The sequence below is a fragment of the Chiloscyllium plagiosum genome, chromosome 27 (assembly GCF_004010195.1).
Source record: "Chiloscyllium plagiosum isolate BGI_BamShark_2017 chromosome 27, ASM401019v2, whole genome shotgun sequence".
NCBI lineage: Eukaryota > Metazoa > Chordata > Chondrichthyes > Orectolobiformes > Hemiscylliidae > Chiloscyllium > Chiloscyllium plagiosum.
In genome coordinates this window covers 4108622-4126334 of record NC_057736.1, presented here as the reverse complement: position 1 = coordinate 4126334, position 17713 = coordinate 4108622, and the positions used below count along the sequence as shown (strand labels likewise).

The 17713-nt window shown below is 41.1% G+C and overlaps 1 protein-coding gene across 6 annotated transcripts in view; it reads right to left on the bottom strand.

The window, feature by feature from the left end:
• LOC122563483 (polycomb protein SCMH1-like) overlaps positions 1-17713 on the bottom strand; it is a 188539-nt gene that overhangs the window by 131093 nt on the left and 39733 nt on the right. Inside the window, exon 1 of one of the 6 annotated variants that reach the window (XM_043717259.1) lies at positions 12935-13008. The exons of the other annotated variants lie outside the window; for them this stretch is intronic. The gene's annotated coding sequence lies outside the window, so the exon portion shown is untranslated. Of the gene's footprint in view, positions 1-12934; positions 13009-17713 lie in introns of those variants that run through there. 6 annotated transcript variants of the gene reach the window in all.

Genomic DNA, 17713 nt, shown 5'->3' with positions numbered 1-17713 from the left:
TTTCGTCCCCTGGCTAGGCGACGTCATCAGTGCTTGGGAGCCTCCTGCGAAGCGCTTCTTTGACCGGAGGAAACATCAAAGAAGCGCTTCGCAGGAGGCTCCCAAGCACTGATGATGTCGCCAAGCCAGGGGACGAAATGTTTGCAACAAAAACTTCCAGCTCGGCGAACAGAACCACAACAACGAGCACCCGAGCTACAAATCTTCACACAGATTTTGAAGTAGAGTGGTTGCTGTTCTTTCTTGACCATGGTATTAACGGGGCAAATGAGGACAGACTGTTCATGATATTAATGACCAGCTCCTTTGTGTTGCTCATATTGATGGAGAAACTGTTGTCTTTACACCATGCTGCTTAGCATTGTATCTCCTTCCTGTATCCGTCTCATCGTTGTTTGAGATCTGACTCACAATGGTGATGGTCATCTGCAAACATGTAAATGGAGTTGAGATGGAATTTGGCCACACAGCCATGAGTCCATAAGGAGTACAGTAAGGGGCGGAGTATGGAGCCGTGTGGGGCACTGATGTTAAGGATTATGATGGAGGCGGTGTTGTCGCCTATCCTTACTGACTGTGATCTGTGGGTCAGGAAGTTGAGGATCCAGTTGCAGAGGGGGGGGGGGGGGCAGCAGAGTCCTAGGTCTCAGAGTTTGAAGATGAGTTTACAGAGGAACCTTGATTATCCGGCATTTGGTTAGCTGAATTTCGGATGATCTGAACAAGATGGCAAGATGTGTGGCTAACCGATTAACCAAATGAAATACTCCCCAACCGTGTCCTTTGGATAATCGAGGTTCTTCTGTATTTGGAATTATAGTGTTGAAAACGAAGCTGTAGTCAATAAGTAAGACCCTGATGGAAGTATCCATGTTATACAGGTGCGCCAGGGATAAGTGTAGGACCAGGAAGATGGCATCTGCTGAAGACCTGTTGTACCGATAGGCAAATTGCAAGGGATCAAGGCAATCTGGCAGGCTGGATTTAATGTGAGCTATGACCAACCTCTCAAAGCATTCCATTATGATGGAAGTCTGAGGGACTGAGAGTAGTCCTTGAGGCATGTTGCATGATTTTTTCTTTGGCACCAAAATGATGGTGGTCTTCTTAAAGCTGATGGGGACTTCCAATCTGTTACAAGAGATATTAAAGATGTTTGCAAATACTCCCGACAGCTGATCCACAAGGGATCTGGGTTCAAGGCCAAGGACTCCAACTGAGTCAGTCACTGTCTGAGAGTTCACCTTCAGGACGGCAGTCTAATGTCTGCAATGGTGACTGAGAGTATAGCCACCTTCGAGGTTAATGGAATAGGTGACATTGTTTCACTGCCCTTCTATTCACAGTGAGCATAGAATGCATTCAGCTCATCGAGTTGGGATTTTTGTACCTGCCCCCTACAAAGTGCAAACTAAATGGGAGGAATAGTCTCGTTATGTTGTATTCTTTTGATCAGCTCTCCTCAAAAAGGTGCCCGTCAGGAACCTTAAATATCCAAGCAAGCTTTACAAATGCTCACGATTTCCAAGTGGAAAGCAGAACTCCAATCACTTCATTCCGCTGACCTGAAGTCAAGTTCACTAAAAATCATAATGTTCCACACATCTTCAGATTCCCTCAAAGTGAACCTTGAGCTGTAAAATAAACAGCCGTTTAATCACCATTGAATTCTCACAGCTGCAAATTATTGCTGCCAAGAGTTTATTTTCAGCAAACACTAGCGCGGTGTATTGTTTATGCTGTTGATTTGCATTTTTGCACTCTATCAGAGCTACACACCATTAAAAATAGTTCATTCAAAGGCAGTGACAAACCTAAAGGCTGCAGGGGAAATGGTTTTTAAGAAATTAATTTTCAGTGAGGGCTGCTTTGTTTTCTAGAAATTGGTGTGAAGGAGAAATATAATCCAGACCCTGATCACCTCAGCCTCAGGGTGAAGGGACGACCGTTTAGAATGGAGATGAGGAGGAATGTCTTCAGCCCGAGGGTAGTGAATCTGTGGAAGTCATTGCCACAGAGGGCTGCGGAAGCGAAGTCATTGAGTCAGAGATAGATAGGTTGTTGATTAGTATGGGGATCAGGGGTTACAGGGAGAAGGCAGGAGAATTGGGTTGAGAAACCTATCAGCTATGATTGAATGGCAGAACAGATTCAATGAGCCAAATGGCTGAATTCTCCAAATAATGTTGATCTTGCTTTATGCATTTCCTGTGCAGTGTAACCCGTATGCCTCCTTCTGTCTACCATGTGATCTGTAAGTCTTTGTTGCTATGATCTGCCTATGATATGCAAAACAAAGGCTTTCGCTGTACTCAGGTACAAAAGACTACAATAAATCAAACATCTTATGGTCTTGTAATTCTTACACAAAATTTTTGAAAGTAGAGATAAGCAGAGGAACCTTGGTGTCCCTACATTCAAATCCTTAAAGGTGGTAGGGCAAGTTGATAAAATGGCTTTTAAAATACCATCTGGACTACCTGAGTTTTAAGAGAGAGAAGTTAAATCTAAAAGCAGAGTTCTAAATCTCTGAGTAGGGACTCTTCTAGACCATGGTGTGCAATATGGGCTGACATTTCAGGAAAGATGTAAAGTTCCTCGAAAATGTACAGAGGAGGTTCATCAGGACAAAAGGTCTTGATGATGGGGAGAGGTCTAAAAGGTTAACAACACTCGCAGAAAACACTGCAGGAACTCAGCAGGTCTGGCTGCATCTGTGGAGGGAGAACAGAGTTCATGTTTCAAGTCCAGGGTTTATTTTCTTCAGAAGTGAAGATGAAAAGGTGATAAGTTTTACACTGCATGAAATATTGGCAAGGAGCAAGCAGAATAGAGAGTAGGTCAGGGAATGGTTACAGCAAGGGAGATTAGAGATAACAGGTGTCACAGAACAAAAGACAAAGAGAGTATTGATAAGCACAGTATACAAGGCTACAGACCAAGTGCAGGTAAATAGTTGGAAAGTGAGGACTGCAGATGCTGGAGATCAGAGTCAAAAAGTGTGGCGCTTCCTGATGAACAGCTTATGAACTCTCCTGTTCCTCAGATGCTGCCTGACCGGCTGTGTTTTTCCAGCGCCACACTTTTTGACGCAGGTAAATGTTGGATGTTTGCTGACCAGCACAGACATAATGGGCCAAATAGCCACTTTCAGTGCTGTAAAGAAAAAAATCTATGACTCTGGGAGAAACAGTAGATAACGTAGAGTCTGCTCCACTATTCAACATGATCATGCCTGATTATCCACTTCAATACCTTTCTCTCCCCACACTACTCCCACTCTTTGCACCATTCACTCATTTTGAAATGCCTGTTTCTGGTTTAAATATTCTCAGTGACTGGGCTTCTACAGCTCTCTGTGACTGGGCTTCTACAGCTCTCAGTGACTGGGCTTCTACAGCTCTCTGGGTCTGGAATCCCAAAGACTCCCAATCCTCTCAGTTAAAAATGATGTAGAGAAGAGAAGATATGTGCTAAGTAGGTGTAAATAGTAGACATTAATGCTTGTAGTTGCCATGGACTAATATTATGAAGATGTATAGGTACTGTACCTTTAAGAAATTTGAAGGACTTAGAGAAGCTCACAGAGTGGAGAATTTACAATGTAACATTTGGTCTAGCAGCTAGCAGTACTTGGGTTGCTATGAAACAAAAACAAATTCAAACTCAGCCAATCAGTTTAAATTATGCCCCAAGATACTACCCTCCAATTAAGTTTGAATTTGGTATTTTGACAATGTTAAAACTAATAGAATGATCCAATGCTTTGGGATATAAATATTAAACAAATTGAACAGTTGGGGGATAACTGCCAAGCCACCAGCATATGCAGAGTGCACCCAGATTATCTCTCTTAAAGGTACCTTCACCTATCAACGACCTGTGAAACAGAAACCCTAAGAAGAAGACGACAGAGGAAGATACAAAGAGAAGATTCGACAGCTGGCTGGTTTTGAAATTTGAATTTTTTGGTAAATCTTAATCAGGGGTTTTATAGGACCAGTATTATAGAAGGGGAAGTAAAAGATAGGTGAGAAAAAGGAGTTGTAAATAGTTGTTAGGTAATTATTCTCTGCTAAACTTTAAAAATAGTTGTTAGTTTTTACTTTAAATTGTGACCTTGTGACCTTCAGGATAGTTCTTGGCCTCTGCAATTTTCACAGATTACCACACGGGGTAAATCTTTTCTGTGTTGCTGGTTTAAATGACGGTGGGGGGGCTGCGGTGTTACCCCATGTCGTACAGGTGGGTTTTTGTGACAATCAACAATGACACGGATTCAAGTCCCATCATGATGAATTGCAACTCAGTAAGAATCTGGAATTAAACACTGGTCCCATGGTGATCATGAAGAATAATGTGGGGTCCACTACTCTATCACCTCCCCATTGTTGTGGGTCTGGAGTCCAATTTATAAAAGACTGCATTAGTTTGGCAGATTTTGTTCCCTAAAGGATATTAGTGAATCAGATGGAATTTTACATCAGTGATAGTTTCATACTGAGTCTAGTTGTCAATTCCTGATTTATTAACTGAATGTAAAATTCCACCAATTGCTGTGGTGGGGTTTGAACTCCATGCCCCACAGACTATCAACCTGGGCCTTTAATAAAATGATATACCACTACACAGCCATCTTTCCACCTTTTTTTAAATTCACTCTTGAGATTTAGCCAGAATTTATTGCCCATCTTCAGCTGTCCTCGAAGAGTGGCTTGCTAGGTCATTTCAGAGGGCAGTTGAGAGTCAACCACATTGCCGTGGGTCTGGAGTCACATGTAGGCCCGATGAGGTGAGGATGGGTTAATGAACCAGATGGATTTTTATGACAATCAGTAATGATTCCATGGTCATCAGTAGGTTCTAAATTCCAGATGTTTCTTTTTATTGTTGAATTCAAGTTCCACCAAGTGATATAGTAGGATTCAAACCCAAATCTCCAGTGAGTTTCTGCATGAATAGTGATAATACCACTAGGCATTGCCTCTGCACAACTTGGCGAAAGGCAAGAAATAAGCAAACAGTCAGCGCAGAGAATGAGGATGAGTGAGAAGAATACACAGAAAGAAGTAAATAATTTGCCTAAATACCAAGTGAAACATTTCACACTTGAACAGTCAGTATTTCTCCACTCATTTTTCATAAAACCCCAAGAGTAAGACACTGAAAGCATAAACCTCAAAAAAAATGAAATCCAAATAGGATGTGATTCACTTGAAAATATTTCCTCTTGTTCTCACTGATCATTTGAGCATGGAAAAATGTAAATGCTGAAATTAGGCAGGCAGAACAACAGCTGAAGTTGAAAACAAATGTCAGGATTTAGCAACATCTAAGCATTAGAAAGGAGGTGGTGGGGACGTTGGGGAAGAGAGTGCATTTTTTTGCAGCAACTAGGGATTGGAGAAGAGACGCGTGAACACATTGCATCTGTTGAAAATCCAAGTAAATCTCATCATGGGAGAGTCAATGGATGAGCTTTACTTGGCCAAAATGTCTTTGCAAATCTGACTTAGGAAAAGGAAAGGAACAAATGACCTGAGCAATTAGAAGGTGCTATATGAAGGTTCTTCATGGTCAGCAAGCTTTTTGAAATCTTGCTTGCTTTTGGTAATAGTGGCTGTAGGATAATTGTTAGGCAGGACTCGGATACAAATTCCCTGCTCTTCCTTCAGTAACATTTTTACAAAAAAAATGCATTCATCTGATATGGATGTCACTGGCTGGGCAAGAATTTATTGCCCATCCCCAATTGTCCAGAGTTATGGGTCAACCCCATTGCTGTGGGTTTGGGGTTACCTGTAGACCAGACCAGGTAATGACGGCATATTTCCTTCCCTAAAGGACAATAGAGAACCAGGTGGGTTCTTATGACAATTCCCAGAGTTGGTCAGATTAAAAAGGATTCACTATATATGTACACTTTGCATCTCTGTTTTAATATATTGACAGTGAACTGAATGATTGTATTCACAAGTGAGCTAGGTTATAGTTTACCTGTCACCAGGAAACAGCATCACTTAATCAAGGAGTTAAAAATCACACAACACCAGGTTATAGTCCAACAGGTTTAATTGGAAGCACTAGCTTTCGGAGCGCTGCTCCTTCAACCACCTGATGAAGGAGCATCGCTCCGAAAGCTAGTGCTTCCAATTAAACGTGTTGGACTATAACTAGTGTTGCGTGATTTTTAACTTTGTCCAACACTGGCATCTCCAAATCATCAATCAAGAAGTATAATCAATGTTTTGGCTGGCGTCTCGCAGCATAGCAGCCCAGAGGCAGCACCAATAAACTATAATGGAAAGCCATTAAGCACACAGCCAAACAGGAACAGCTGACCCCAACTGGTTCAAACTGCAGGACTTTCACATCTATAGCATCCGTTCCCCTCTCTCTATCCACAAAGGCACTGCTCAATCCCTACTCTGTCCTCTGTTCATTACGACAAAGATGCTGACGTTCTCAGTCTTTTTCTAGCTGGGCTTTATAGATTGAAGCAAAAGGATCACAATAAATAACCAGCCAATGCAATGGGTTCAAAAGGACAAAATACTGAAGAAATGTTCCATTTAATAAAGTTCAACTCCATCCCCATCATCTTGAATCAAATCTGTAGAAATTGGCTGTCAGCGCACATTGTTTTAATTCTCTACCAAATGCGTCAATTCTCTTTTCATTCACAAAACATAGAACATAGAACAGTATGGCACAGTATAGGCCCTTTGGCCCTCAATGTTGTGCTGATCCTTCATCCTACTCTAAGATCAGACTAATCTACATACCCTACATTGTTATCATTCATGTGCCTATCTGAGAGTTGTCTCTAATGTCTCTGGCTCTATGACCACTTCTGGTAGTGCATTCACAAACCCAACATGCTCTGAGTAAAGAACCTACCCCTGACATCTCCCCTAAACCTTGCTCCAATCACCTTAAAATTATGCTCCCTAGTGATAGCCATTTCTGCCCTGGGAAAAAGTCACTGGCCACCCACTCTATCTATGCCTCTCATCATCTTGTACACCTCTATCAACTCACCTCTTATCCTTCTTCGCCCCAGTGAGAAAAGCCCTAGCTCCTTCAACCTTTTCTTCATAAGACCTGCTCTCCAGTCCAGGCAACATCCTGGTAAATCTCCTCTGCACCCGCTCTAAAGCCTTCATATCCTTCCTATAATTCAACTGTGCATCAGTGGTTACCACTCTTGATCAAGTTAAAAGGTTATAGCTTTGAATTCTATGATAGGGAAATGAGCCTATTATCGAGGTTGACGCTCCAGTGCAGTTCTGAGAGAGTGCTGCACTGTTGGAATCACTGTTTTCCAAATGAGACATCAAACTGAGGCTCTATCTTCTCACCTTCTCAAATGGATAGAACAGATAGCTTGGCCAATGTTTAAAAGAACGGTAGGGGAGTTATTCCCAATCCTGACCAATCTTTATCCATCAATCAACACCCCTAAAACACAGATGATACATCATTATTTTCATAGGTGCTCAAGGGAGCTTGCTGTGTGCAAACTAGCTGCCACATTATCATTTCAGCATTTTGGGAGAAACTGTCATCATAAAAGGTGCTAGACAAATGCAAGTTATTTTTTTTCCTGTTTCTGTAGGCATTATCCATCAATATCAATCTGAGAAGTCAGGGGTGTGACACCCTCAATAACACAAACTAATTATACATTAATTAATAACTACAGGAATAATAAGAAACTAAGTGCAGTTACTGTTTTCTTGTTGCATAAGGTCCAGACCAGTCAACAAGTACACCTTTTGTAAATAAGACAACAGCACAAGGTCCTATTATAAAAGTAGTCATGGTGCAATGAAGCCAGTCAGCTACATCTAGTGTTACGTCATATAATGTGGTCATTAACGTCAATGACCTCAGCACACAATGTTCAATTTGAGATTTTATAACTTTGCAAAAAACTAATTTTGTTAATAAACGTCAAGAATGCTGTCTCAACCCTAACACAATCTTTGTGGTTTCTGACACAGGATAACAGATAGGGAAACAACCCAGACTATTTCATAATGACAGTGGTGTTCGACCCAAGAAACCACATCAAGATGGTAATAAATAGGCACCAAGAGCTCATGACAGTTAATGGTATTGAAGGCTGGGAAAGGTAATGGCAGTCATCAAGATTTCCTGCTCCTAATCCTCATTCATTATCTATCCAAGCTCAGAATGGAGGTTTATAACCATCAACTAAGACCACACAATGTTACAACCTATAGTGAAACACAGTAACCTCAACATTTGGGAGGACACATATTCTTTCTATCATTGAAAAAAATAAAATTAAGAGGCCACGTGTGTCCAATCCAAAATAATTGCAGCTCTGAAACAGAACCTGGCAAGCTGCAATATGGCAAGTCAATCCTAGGTCAAAGTTCTAATAAAGATTCTGTTAAATATGGTACTATGATTAAGGCCATATCTGTGTCCAGCCATTAGTTAATTATCAAACACAAACCTAAAGGATTGCGGATGCTGTGAATCAGAAACAAAAACAGAAGTTGCTAGAAAAGCTCAGTAGGTCTGGCAGCATCCGTGAAGAGAAATCAAAGGGACACTGGACCTGAAACGTTTCTCTTCACAGATGCTGCCAGATCTGTTGAGATTTCCCAGCAGCTTCTGCTTTTGTTATCAGTTAATTATCATGGAACTCTGAAGATGGACAAGGGAATTCCAGTAGATGTAGTGTACCTGGACTTTCAGAAAGCTTTTGATAAAGTCCCACATAGGAAGTTAGTGAGCAAAATTAGAGCGCATGGGGATGGGGGCAAGGTACTAACTTGGATTGAAAGTTGATTGGCTGATAGGAAACAAAGAGTAGTGATAAACGGCTCCATTTCGGAATGGCAGGCAGTGACCTGTGGGGTACCGCAGGGATCAGTGCTGGGACCACAGCTTTTTACAATATATGTTAATGATATAGAAAATGGTATTAGTAATAACATTATCAAATTTGCTGATGATACTAAGCTGGGTGGCAGGGTGAAATGTGAGGAGGATGTAAGGAGATTACAGGGTGACCTGGACAAGTTAGGTGAGTGGTCAGATGCATGGCAGTTGCAGTTTAATGTGGATAAATGTATGGTTATCCACTTTGGTGGCAAGAACAGGAGGGCAGATTACTACCTAAATGGAATCAATTTAGGTAAAGGGGCAGTACAAAGAGATCTGGGTGTTCTTGTACACCAATCAATGAAGGAAAGCATGCAGGTACAGCAGGTATTGAAGAACGCTAATAGCATGCTGGCTTTCATAACAAAAGGGATTGAGTATAGAAGCAAAGAGGTTTTTCTGCAGCTGTACAGGGCCCTGGTGAGACCACACCTGGAGTACGGTGTGCAGTTCTGGTCTCCAAATTTGAGGAAGGACATTCTGGCTATTGAGGGAGTGCAGCATAGGTTCACGAGGTCAATTCCTGGAATGGCGGGACTACCTTATGCTGAAAAACTGGAGTGACTGGGCTTGTATACCCTTGAGTTTAGAAGACTGAGAGGGGATCTGATTGAGATAGATAAGATTATTAAAGGATCGGACACTTTGGAGACAGGAAACATGTTTCCGCTGATGGATGAGTGCCGAACCAGAGGACACAGCTTAAAAATACTGGTAGACCATTTAGGATAGAGATGAGGAGAAACGTCTTCACCCAGAGAGTGGTGGCTGTGTGGAATGCTCTGCCCCAGAGGGCAGTGGAGGCCCAGTCTCTGGATTCATTTAAGAAAGAGTTGGATAGAGCTCTCAAGGATAGTGGAATCAAGGGTTATAGAGATAAGGCAGGAACAGGATACTGATTAAGGATGATCAGCCATGATCATATTGAATGGTGGTGCAGGCTCAAAGGGCAGAATGGCCTACTGTCACCTATTGTCTATTCTGTTTTGACAAAAGTAGTTTAAAAGATATAGGTAACATGATTCTAATATTTCTTTTCATGTGAATGCCACAAACAGGCATCAGTTTTTTTTAAATCAATAATATTTAAAGCAGCAGCAATAAGGAAAAAAACAAAAAAAAAGCCAATAACAAACTCAGAAGCATAACACTACCATTCAGATTTTTTAAAATACTGCCATTTTAAAGAGCATAAAGCTGCATAGTAAAGATGGAATTCAAACATTCGCAATCCATTGACATTCTATCAGAGTTTCAGTTATTTGAAGAAAGAGTCAATCTTTACTTCACTTCAACCAAAAAGTTGCTGACAAAGGAAAGACAGGCAGGTGACCTTTTAGCTTTGTGAAAAGGACATTGAGAGAGTAAATTCCTCAGGAATTCCTAATGGATGGTCACAAACATCCCGGCAAAACTTTCCAGCTTTTCAAGGTTCAGCTTAAAGTTCAGGATTAATCGGCTCAAGTCCATGTCACATCAATAACAACCAGGTGAAACAAACATCAATTCATAAGCAGGGGTGGTTACAAAAGGTGCAGAATGTGGTTTGACTGAAGCTAATTTAGCTGCAAGGTTTATGGAACTGGTCATTGCTGCTCCATCTATTAAATCCTTCAGAAAAGCGTTCCAAGACAAGTCTGAGAAGAATGCCATCGATGCACTATTAGATAAAAGACACAGGTGTGAAACCACAGACTGGGCCAGCTGCATTTTCAGCTGCTTTAATCTGTAATGACTATATCAGCTATTAACAGGGTCTAGGAAACATCCAAATCTTTTTTGAGATGTGGCTTGTTTCACCACCATGAAGTGGCAAGCATTTTGTGAAGTCTACAAGCAAAGTTCTTGCAAGAAGACAGTGGTTTTCTTGCACATTTTGCCCAGAAAATCTAAAGCACAACACAAAGCTCCACAGTGACATGTGGAGAAGAGTCAACTAAAGAACCAGATCAAGGACATTTCCAAAATTCCATCAGTGATACACAGGCATGTCAGTGAAACCCAATAGGCTTCTGCTGTGTTACAACTTGCAGGCCCCAATCAAACAGGACGTGGTCAATTTGACACACCACACCAGAAAAACTGAAACCTTTCTCTCTAACGAAGTGCACCAAAAGGAAGATATGGCATGCATCAAGACTGACACCGGTGCAAGTGCAAATATCATCTCTTCATGCATCCTGCTCAGATGTACACAAGAAACTGGCACTGTGTTATGCAGTTCTCAAATGGTAAGGTAACTACTTACAGTGGCTCTGACATCCCACAGATTGGCATTGTTCACCTTAAAATGTCAATACAGCTCCTCAGGGTGGATAATTGAAACCTTTCACATCAGTAATTTTCATCAATAGGATTGACTGGTTTAGGAGTGTGCACAGATCTGCATATTATTGTGATCCACAACGTAACAAATCTGGTAAATGCAACACCAAAGATTCCAAGCAACAACAGTGATCTGATACATTTTGATCACAACCAAACAGAGCAGATTCAGCCAACTACAACAGCCCAGAAAGGTCAGCTGTAACGGGACACTTTAACATAGCCAGCAGAATCCTGAGCTAGTATGCTGCTCTGACCATTCAATGATGAACTATGATATTCCAATAATGTAACTGTTAACAGGAAACAAGGGATAATTCTTCAAACCCAACATCAAGTCATGCTAAACCAGATACTTCTGGTTGGACTGGTACATCTCTTGGCCAGCTATTGATCTGGCATCAAGCTGAATGAATTCCATCAACCTCAATAATCAGGAGAGCCTCCCCTTCTACACGAGATTCCTCCTGAGCCTTGGTGCAAGATTGCAAATGAGACTTTCATGTCCAAGCACATGATTACATATTGGTCAGGGACTATCTCACCAAATTCGCTTTTGTGTGACAAATCAGGAAGTCACTAATGCAGTGGTTGCTGACACACTGACTGCCACATTCAGTACGTGTGACATTCCTCAACTAATTGTGTTAAACAATGGTCTGGTGTTCCAAGAGGTGCATGAAATGAAGTGTTCAGCTTATTATTTTGTCGCAGCACTGTCCTCGATCTAATAGTTTTGCAGAGCACACTGTTTTTACTGTAAAATGCATGACCGTCAAGTATAAAGCTACATGCCAAGATTTTTGATAGCCATGTTAAATCTATGTTACACTCCTCAAGGCAATGCTTTATCTTCACTAACAGGAGAGGCAATGGCCTAGTGGTATTACTGCTGGACTCTTAACCCAGAGACCCAGGTGATATTCTGTAGACCTGGGTTCAAATCCCACTACTGCAAATGGTGGAATTTCAATTCAATAAATGTCTGGAATTAAGCATCTATGATGACCAGGAACCAATTGTTGATTGTTGGAAAAACCCATCTGGTTCACTACTGTCCTTTAAGGAAGGAAACTGCCATCCTTACCTGGCCTGGCCTACATGTGACTCCAGATCCACAGCAATGAGGTTGACTCTTAACTGCCCTCTGGGTAATTAGGGATGGGCCATAAATGCTGGCCCAGCCAGTGATGCCCTCATCCCGTGAATGTTTAAAAAAACAACAGCTCTCATGTCTGTTTGGGAGACAGATCCAAGCCGTTCATCGCTCCCACACTTTCTTCACTCAGCTACATTGCAGCAGTGATACAAAAGCACAGTCAACATGTATTCAGTCACTTCTCCCAAACTGAACATGAATTAGAAGAGTTACTGATTGTCGTAAAACCACATGGGTTCGATGTGATGATGCGGTGTCCAGCTTGGGTCATAGGACGTTGTAACAAGGGTCATATCCTGTGAAAATATAGGGCAAAATATCCAAATGGCATATAATCGGTTAACTATCACAAAGGATAAGGACTCGAATACTGTATGTGACATGCTAGATACCAGCTGCATATCCATTCACGATGGCAGCACATTGCAGAGGGAAGCTGCACAGCCAAATGGAGATAACTGGCTATGTCATACATCTATCACACTATGTAGAGATTAGTTATCTCTCTGCATCCTTGTATATGCTTACCAGAAAAGGGTTCCCATTCTTTAAAGAGAGATGGCAGGGGTAAGGGTGGGTTGGTGGAATGTTGTATGACTCCAGACAAGACCTATACCTGTAAGACAGTTAGCTGTCATTAAGACATTTGACATATACAGGTCCACATCTCATCTTCAGTCATCACAGTGGCTCCATCCTACTGCATTCCAGTCAGCGACATGTGGTATAACATCCATGTAATGAAGCCGTAACATCAGTATGCACAGAACCCAGACCAACCACATCCAAGTCTGAGATCTTAACAGTGATGTTAATAAACTTCAAGATATCTGTTTCCATAAGAACCCATTCTTAATGTATACGTTACATGAGATAACAAATAGGCAAGCACTTACACCACAACACACTTACAGTGCTGTCTGACCCAAGGAATCACATCAATTACATCCATAATATGCATCCTAAGACTCCAAACAGCTAAAAATGTTTGCATCCCTTTCAATAACAATGAAACTAAATTCAATAGTGAAAACCAAAGATCCTAATTATATTGGCCAGGAATTTGTAGAGTTTTTGATGGTGATCACAGTGCTCACTGTCAGTACCACTTGGAAATTGTCAGATTTGAGGGAAGTTCTGAAGTGATGATCTGTCACTCACTGCTTTACCACAGAATATTCTATACACCCTGAGAACCACAACTCTGTGAATGATGTAGCAGGAAATTCCTCTTTTCTGCTCTCACATTGTGGTTAGAAACCCAATTAAACAGTTACACCCTGTTTGAGGTGATCCAAGTAATAATGGCTGTTGAACAACAGTTCTAGCCCTGAATAAAAATTACTGGACAGTGTTTAAGCAAATCATATTGGAGGCTTTTAAGTCTAGCATGCTTCTAATTCACCACATTTGTATGTTCGAATCTTCATTCCACTTTGCCTAAAATTTTATAAAAGTTTTTTTTGATTCAAATACCAAATAAAAGAAAAACCAAGAACTGCAGATGCTGGAAATCAGAAACAAAGATCAGAAAATGCTGGAGAAACTCAGCTTATCTGGCAGCATCTGTGAACAGAAGACAGAGTTATCATTTCAGGTCCAGTGACCCTTCATTTTCTGTGAAAAGAAGCCATTCAATCCATCGAGTCTGCACCAATTCAAGCATCGTGCAGCCCCACCCCTGTCGGCCTATTCTTTCCATGGCTAACCCACCTAGGCTGCATATCCCTGGACACGCTGGACCATTTAGCATGGCCATTTTTGGACTGTGGGGGTAAACTGGAGCACCCAGTGGAAACCCATGTAGACCCATGCAATATCATGCAGAATGTGCAAAAACCACATAGACAGATGCTGGACGGTGAAATGGAACCCAGGTCCCTAGTGCTGTCAGGCAGCAGTGCTAACCGCTGAGACACCTTGCTGTCCATGTATGGGCATTGGGCAACATTAGGATTAAACGTGCTTCTACATAATCATGCCAGGTGAGCTGAATTCCTGGAACAGGTAAGATCGAAATATTGAAGTTTGTGTTTTCTAGAAGTCATTAACACGTTATTGTTACCATTGCATAAGGATCATTTCTGCAAATGCCTCTGTATATCTTCTTCCAATCCCAATAACACCAGCTGTTCCAGAGCTGCTGAGAAACCTACACTTTGCAAAGATATATTCAATTCTGGTCTCCCTGCTACAGGAAAGATGTTGTTAAAATTAAAAGGGTTCAGATGTTGTCAGGATTACAAGCTGCCAGAGGAAGTGGTGGAGGTTGGTACAATTACGTCATTTAAAACACATCTGGATGGGTACATGAATAGGTAGGGTTCAGAGGGATATGGGCCATATGCTGGCAAATAGGACTAGATCAGGTTAGGAAAGCTGGTCGGCATGGACGAGTTGGACCGAAGGGTCTGTTTCTGTGTTGAACAATTCTGTGACTCTGTGCAGATTGGAAACCTGATGTGATGCAGAAGGATGTCGGAAAAATGTTTGCTTGGAAACACTCTTATAATTTCTCCACGTCAAAAACAGGAATCTATTCCTGCACATGTTTTCTAAAAGGCTGCTTTATTAAGCTATTGGCTGGACTGCACATGGTTGAGCAATAAAGCCACAATTCAAGGAGAGAGAAAGAGCAAGCACATTTGAATTTCTAACAGCAACCCTACAGATAAATATCAGTGTCAACAAAATAAAATCCATGGCAATGACAATGTGCAAAAATCCAATGATAGTAATTACCCTCAACATATCTAAATTATAGCTTTGCACCACATGCAGTTGGATACATTAAGGAGCTACCTTTACTGTACTGAAGACAGAATTGCATTAATTCACAATAAAACATCATTTGTTAGATATATAATTGGCATAATAAAAGATTACTGGGGATCTACACATCAGAAAATGATGGAAAATCACAGCAGACCAATTATTCAGAACATAAACTACAAGCTCATGCTACAGAAATGAATTTTCTCTCCACTGATATTTGACCAGGCAGCAATGTGCTGCGAACATTCTTTTCTTATTGTAGATATTGCCACATTTTCTTGTCTTTTTTCAGCCACCAGTCCTTGCTGTCAGATGTTCAAAGCAATTAAAAACAACATTGAATGGATTCTTTTTATAAAAGCAATTAGAAATCTACACTTGCAAACATTTACTTTAAATACTCTTTTCACACATGCTGTTACACATCTCTGGGACCAGGGGGACTAGAACATGACTCCTTCTGACACAGAGCTCGGTATGCTATCACTGAGAGACAGGACCGTAAAACAGGTTTGGATTTGCCACATTTCCATGACCATCACATACTCAGGTGAGACCTTAACACATTCCTTCTGACTCTGAGGTAGGGATACTACCACTGCAAGACTCCTTTTGTTCAGGACACACCCACGCTAATAAATCAGGCATGTTAATCAAACTGAGCGCCAAAAGCTGCAATGGAATTTTTACATGACAAATTCAGGTGTTCCACTTCAACGTTTATGTAATTGAGATAGTTCCATAGGAAAAAATCCAAAAATCATACCCCATGCGCCTTAGAGCTATTTCAAACCTAACACAATAACCGCCAAAGAAGTTCCTTTTTAAAAGAGGAGTGAATAAAAGGGAGGAAATTATAATTTTGTGAGGCTAAACAACAGTGAGGGAGAAAATGATTTCCAAAGACCAGTTAGCCTAACATCATTGGAGTGAAAGTGCTCAAGGAGAAAGTGAGGGCTGCAAATGCTGGAGATCAGAGCTGAAAATGTGTTGCTGGAAAAGTGCAGCAAGTCAGGCAGCATCCAAGGAACAGGAGAATCGACGTTTCGGGCATGAGCTCTTCTTCAGAATACAGTGAAAGTGCTCAAGCCTACTATAAAGAATGTGACAACTGCACATTTAGAAAATGCCAACAGGACTGTACAGCATTAGAAATCACACAACACCAGGTTATAGTCCAATAGGTTTAATTGGAAGCACACCAGTTATCGAAGCACTGCTTTTTAACTTTGTATACCCCAGTCCAACACCAGCATCTCCAAAACAGGACTGTACAGTGTCAGCATGGATTTGGAAAGGAAATTGTGTTTGACAAACCTACTGGATTTTTTTGATAGGATGTAAGTAGCAAAATAGAGGATGGGGAACAAGTGGGTGAGGTGCATTTGGATTTTCATAAAGTTTTGAATTAGGTCCCACACAAGAGTTTAATGTGAAAAGCCAAGGCACATTGGACTGGTTGGGATATTGTTGCATGGAATAAGAATTAGGTAGCAAACAGGAAACAGCTGAAATAAATGCGTTATTTTCAAAGTAGAATTTAATGATGAATGGGGTATCACAAAGACCAGCACTTGGGCCCCAGCTATTCACAATATAGATCAATTTGGTTGAGGAAATCAAATGCAATATTTCCATAGCGACACAAAAGAAGTAGGTGGAATTGTAAAGAGAATGTAAAAAAAGATCCAGTGTGATTTAGACAAGCTGAGAGAGTAGTCAAATGCATGGAAGGTGCAATATAAGTGTAAAGGTGTCCAATTCAGCAGGACAAGCAGACTGGCAGAGGTTTTGTTGTTGCTCCATTCAGATCCGACTGTATTTCTGATCTGGGAATATTATCAAGACATCCACTGTGTTGGCAGTGAAAATAGGGCACCCAAGTTCACAGATGTGGTGACAAACTAATTCTGATTCAGTGTGAGTGACTGTTGAGATCACTGACAAATTCATTGACAAAAAACTACATGAAAGCATCTGTATACCGTCATTGCTGGCACCAATGGAAATGTGCCTTAAGGTGCTGATACCAACTAAACTATTCCTCCAGTACGTAGTGTTAATCAATCTAACTTTATGACTTTGAGGTGAAGAAGGATAATTTGCAATGATCAGACAATTGGCAAGTCACAATATTTGACACAGCTGAAGTGCAAAATTCCTCAGTATCCTTCACATATCTCTTTATCTTTCGAAACTAGCTAAAATTTGTTTGTTTCATACTAAGTAATACCGTGATAATGCTATGGCTTTAACAGGTATATTTTGTCCTGGATTTTTCAATTAAGATTGAGACAGGTGCTGAGTGATCTGCTCAAGGCTATTAAAATAAACAATGTGAGGCCTGGGGTTTTTAAAAGTTGAAACAATAGAAGCAGCCCGAATGGGTGCGGTCAAGCTCCCACAGAACCAGGATTTTGTTAGCTTTCAACAGTTACTGGGGTCTTGAGCTGGATGTGGAAGCTGTTATTCCCCTCTCTGTTGCAGCTAGAAGTTGGGGTTCTCTTCCTGCTGCTAGAATTGCATGTGAGG